Source organism: Trichosurus vulpecula, chromosome 4, assembly GCF_011100635.1.
Source record: "Trichosurus vulpecula isolate mTriVul1 chromosome 4, mTriVul1.pri, whole genome shotgun sequence".
Classification (NCBI taxonomy): Eukaryota; Metazoa; Chordata; class Mammalia; order Diprotodontia; family Phalangeridae; genus Trichosurus; species Trichosurus vulpecula.
Window position 1 is genome coordinate 312,914,548 of NC_050576.1, and position 6,000 is coordinate 312,920,547.

Below are 6,000 nucleotides of genomic sequence, written 5' to 3' on the forward strand. Positions count from 1 at the left end.
TTGAAAGACGTTTTATCAAAACTTTTTTGTTTTTTTGAAATTTTATTGATGTTTTGTTTATTTCATTTTTAAATTATTATATTTACAGACTAACCTCCTCAATGAGAAGATTCTTGTAATGAATTAAAACAATTAGGTAAAACTAGCAATACAGTGAACTGATTTGAAAGTCCAGGCAACATTCCAGATCTACAGTACCCCTTTCACCCCAAATCTCCTCTACAAGGAACTTCAAACCCATTTCTTCATTTTTTTATCTTTAATTTGAAAGTCAGGACATTTGTCTTTCAATCCCATAATACTCTAAGACAAACAACAACAGATCTCTTACTCTCCTTCATCTGATTGCTCAAAGATACCTTGAAGATCTTTTAGTGACATAGGAATTAATCTAGATAAGGTCATCTGCATTCATCAAAAACATCCAGATGTTTTCTTTTTGTTATTTTTTTTCTAGTTTGTTTTTTTTTTAATCATGAATATGGCTAACTGTGATGCTAATGTGATCAAAGATCTTCCCTGCCCAGGTGGAGCTAGTTAAGAGAATCTTGATTAGGAGAGGCTTGCTCGTAGGAAGGCCCACACCCTTTTGGTATTAGGTGCTAAGCCCCAGACCTAAGTGCTAAGCCCCAGCTTAGGTATAAAAACCCTGTGGGTAGCCATTAAACTCAGACTAGAGAGCTACAGAGACTAGGGAGCTGAAGAGAGTGGAGATGAGAAGAAGACAGAACTTCGAGAAGAAGAGAGAACTACGAGAGAACTTAAAGGGCTCTGAGAACTGCAAGGACTTTCAGAACTGCAGGAGGAAAGGATGCAGGCAAGCAGACAGTTAGGATTCATGAGTGAGTGTTTACGGGAAGGCTCTAGCAGAAGGGAAGGTTACAAGATGATTTGGTTCTTTGCTATGATACTGTGTTTTAAACTCTGCTGTTACATTGAGGTGGACTTATTGGTTTTAGGATACAATTACTTCTAAGTCAAAATGGGGTTATTGGTTCTGGTATTTGATCCTCTGATGTCTGAATAAATGTTTAACTTCTTCTGCCTTCTATACAGAGAGTCTCTTATACTTTGTGATTCTGCACAATACAGACATATTCATGGTAACCATTGATATCATGAATCTTGCCTTACTGATACATTTGGCAATAAGGATGGGACTGCAGGGTATAAAATCTCTATTTAGAGGCAGAAGGGCTTTAGAGGAAGAGATGGACATCTCAAGATGGGAGGATTTATCTTATTCCTCCCTAGCAAGAGAATGGGCTAAAGGCACCGTGAAATCTGCTAACAGAAGCTACAGAGGGGAGATCCTAGAGATTTAGGAAGATGTTTGTGAGAGATTAAAATTAAGCCAGGGAGAGAATTGCCAACAGCACTCTCCAGGTGAGACTGGATATTGTTATCAGTTTTCCATCTGATATGTGAAAGAATGAACAGTTTATTAAGAGGGAGAAATGGCAATATTTCTATGCCACAGCAAGATGGGGAATCTCAGGTGGCAGGGGAACAGGTATCTACTGACTTGAATGAGGATTTTACTGTTAATGTGGCTAGGAGAAAGAGGAACCCAAGGAAGTCAAAAATCCATTTCAGTTCAGCCCAGGTCAAGTCTAACTGCCAGTCTTATTGCCATGGTGGCAAGGGAAGAGAACCAGGAGCACATGAAACAATCTTAGAAGCTGTGGCACAAAATGTTACTAGGTTGCATGATGCTCCTCACACAGAAAATGAAATATTGTTAGATTCTCAGACAGAAGTGCCTCTTTGCAAAGAAGTACAAAGGAAGAAGAAAAATCAAAATGATAATTCAGTTGTTAGATAAATTCTGGAAGATTTTTCACGGCAAGAAATCACAGATATCTTGAATATGTTCACCCAAAGAATGGGAGAATCATTGATATCTCGGATGGTGAGAATCAGTGATGAAGGAGACACAACAGTGTCTGTTGAAAATGTGGATTGCATGAGATTCATAAGCATTAATCAGAATCCTTTCATGCAGCAAGCTTTTAGGGATTATCATCTGCAAGGAAGTGGCAAAAGTACAGTCAGTCTGTTAGCTTTAGCAACAAGGGGATGTCATAAAAAATACCCTGTTGATTCTATGTGGCTCAGTGCAGATAAACCCTGGTATTCACTTAGAGACTGTATGAGCAACTTAAAGGAGGAGGTGATGAAGACTGCTTTTATGATGGAAAATACAGATGCATACCATGATGTTCCCCTGGGAGTCTATCATAGAAATTTAATAGTTAAGACAGTTCCTCCTGCTTACAAACACCTAATTTTGACTCTGCAAATTGGGGAAGTAAGGCACCATCTTTTAGAGGTGCTAAACAATATTTCACAGTTAAACAACTTGGGAGACTGGGAAAGAGATAGATCTCCTCAAGAGGGAAGAATAAATAGCCAGAAGATTTGACACCAGAGTAGAGCTGCGGAGACCTGAGAGCTGCGGAGACTACACTGCAGAGTTAGATTCTCAGAGAGAAGTGTGCCCCATATTGCAAAGGAGGACAGAAACCCAAAATCATAATTCAGTTGTTAAGTTCTTTAATCTGCTTTTAAAAGGAAAGAAAGTAAGGGGTTTACAATTTCAGTTTTTTTTAATTTAAATTTATTTATTTAACATATTTGGTTTTCAGCATTTTCACAACAGTTTGAATTACAAATTTTCTCCCCATTTCTACCCTCCCCCCCACTCCAAGATAGCTTATATTCTGGTTGCCCTGTTCCCCAGTCAGCCCTCCCCTCTATCACTCCCCTCCCCTCTCATCCCCTTTTCCCTTCCTTTCTTGTAGGGCAAGATAAATTTCTACTCCCCATTGCCTGTGTATCTTATTTTTTAGTTGCATGCAAAAACTTTTTCTGTTTTTGAACATCTGATTTTAAAACTTTGAGTTCCAAATTCTCTCCCCTCTTCCCTTCCCACCCACCCTCCCTAAGAAGTCGAGCAATTCAACCTAGGCCACACATGTATCATTATGTATAACCCTTCCACAATACTCATGTTGTGAAAGGCTAACTACATTTTTCTCCTTCCCAACCCATCCCGCTTTATTCAATTTTCTCCCTTGACCCTGTCCCCTTTCCAAAGTGTTTGTTTTGATTACCTCCACCCCCATCTGCCCTCCCCTCCGTCATCCCCCCCTTTTATTTTTTTTTTTATCTTCCTCCCTCTTCTTTCCTGTGGGGTAAGATACCCAACTGAGTATGTATGGCATTCTCCCTCAGGCCAAATCTGATGAGAGCAAGGTTCACTCATTCCCCCCTCACCTGGCCTCTCCCCTCCTCCCACAGAACTGCTTCCTCTTGCCACCTTTATGTGAGATAATCCACCCCATTCTATCTCTCCCTATCTCCCTCTCTCAGTATGTTGCTCTCTCATCCCTTAATTTCATTTATTTCCTTTAGATATCTTCCCTTCATCTTCAACTCACCCTGTGCTCTTTTACATATATATATATATATGTATATATATATACACACACACATATATAAACATATATACATACACATACATACACATACACATATATACATACATACACATTCACTTATATATGTATACATAAACATATATATATATACATATATATATATATATATATATATATATATGCATATTCCCTTCTGCTACCCTAATACTGAGGTCTCATGAATCATACACATCATCTTTCCATGTAGGAATGTAAACAAAACAGTTCAACTTTAGTAAGTCTCTTGAAATTTCCGTTTCTTGATTACGTTTTCATGCTTCTCTTGATTCTTGTGTTTGAAAGTCAAATTTTCTATTCAGTTCTGGTCTTTTCACTGAGAAAGCTTGAAAGTCCTCTATTTTATTGAAAATCCATATTTTGCCTTGGAGCATGATACTCAGTTTTGCTGGGTAGGTGATTCTAGGTTTTAATACTAGCTCCATTGACCTCCTGAATATCGCATTCCAAGCCCTTCAATCTCTTAATGTAGAAGCTGCCAGATCTTGGGTTATTCTGATTGGGTGTCCACAATACTCAAATTGTTTCTTTCTGGCTGCTTGCAGTATTTTCTCCTTGATCTGGGAGCTCTGAAATTTGGCGACAATATTCCTAGGAGATTTCTTTTTGGGATCTATTTGAGGAGGCGATCGATGGATTCTTTCAATTTCTATTTTGCCCTGTGGCTCTAGAATATCAGGGCAGTTCTCCTTGATAATTTCTTGAAAGATGGTATCTAGGCTCTTTTTTTGATCATGGCTTTCAGGTAGTCCAATAATTTTTAAATTATCTCTCCTGGATCTAGTTTTCCAGGTCAGTGGTTTTTCCAAGGAGATATTTCACACTTGTCTTCCATTTTTTCATTCCTTTGGTTCTGTTTTATAATATCCTTGATTACTCATAAAGTCACTAGCTTCTACTTGCTCCAATCTAATTTTTAAAGTAGTATTTTCTTCAGTGGTCTTTTGGACCTCCTTTTCCATTTGGCTAATTCTGCCTTTCAAGGCATTCTTCTCCTCCTTGGCTTTTTGGAGCTCTTTTGCCATTTGAGTTAGTCTGTTTTTTAAGGTTTTGTTTTCTTCAGTATATTTTTCAGTATTTTTTTGGGTGTCCTTTAGCAAGTCATTGACTTGTTTTTCATGGTTTTCTCGCATCCTTCTCATTTCTCTTCCCAATTTTTCCTCTACTTCTCTAACTTGCTTTTCCAAATCCTTTTGAGTTCTTCTATGGCCTGGGGCCAGTTCATGTTTTCTTGGAGGCTTTTGTTGCAGGCTCTATGACTTTGTTGTCTTCTTCTGTCTGTATGTTTTGGTCTTCTTTGTCACCAAAGAAAGAATCCAAAGTCTGAGACTGAATCTGGGCACGTTTTCGCTGCCTGGCCATATTCCCAACCAACTAACTTGACCTTTGAGTTTTTCAGGGGGGTATGACTGCTTGTAGACTAACGAGTTCTATGTTCCACATTTGGGGGGGAGGTGCCAGCTCTGCCACACCAGCACTGCTCCTTCCCCAAGAACCCCCAACCCGAACTGGGCTTAGATCTTCAGCAGGCTGTTGCACTCCTGCTCTGATCCGCCACTTAATTCCTCCCACCAGGTGGGCTTGGAGCCGGAAGTAACAACAGCTGTAGCTGCCCCACCTCCCACTGCCCCCGGGGCTGGAAGCTGAAACGCGAACTCCTTCCACTCCAGCAGCTTTTCCCACTAACCTTCTCCGCAGTCTTTGGTGTTTGTGGGTCGAGGGGTCTGGTAACTGCTGCAGCTCACATATTCAGGGCGCTAGGGCCCCCTCCGCCTGGCTTCTGGTCTGGATGGACCACGCCGCTCAGGCTGGGCTCTGCTCCACTCTGTTCCCAGCTCCCAGCTCCCAGCTCCTTGTGGAATAGACCTCACCCAGAGACCATCCAGGCTGTCCTGGGCTGGAGCCCTGCTTCCCTCTGCTGTTCTGTGGGTTCTGCCGTTCTAGAATTGGTTCAGAGCCATTTTTGATAGGTTTTTGGAGGGACTCGGGTACGGAGCTCACTCTAGTCCCTGCTTACCAGCTGCCATCTTGGCTCTGCCCCCTACAATTTCACTTTAATTAAACATACATATATCATTCACTAAGTTCAGAGGAAAAAGTAAGCATCCTCAACTTCAGAGAAAACACAAACAGAAACTACAAGCAGAAGTTATAAGAACAGAGTATATAACACAAAACAGCAGACAGGGCTTCTAACTGTCTGTCCATAGCAATGCATACATAGTCACCAGGCAGAGAGGCACCAACATCTGCATTTTCAATGCAGGGGGCTTCTTTTCTTTCTTTATCTTTTTTTTCTTTATTTAATATTTTTAGTTTTCAGCGTTGATTTTCATAAGAGTTTGAAGTACACATTTTCTACCAATTTCTACCCTTCCCCCCACTCTAAGATGACATAAATTCTGATTGCCCTGTTCCCCAGTCAGCACTCCCTTCTGTTACCCCACTCCCCCCCATCCACTTTTCCCTTTCTTTCTTGTAGGGCAAAATAGATTTCTAT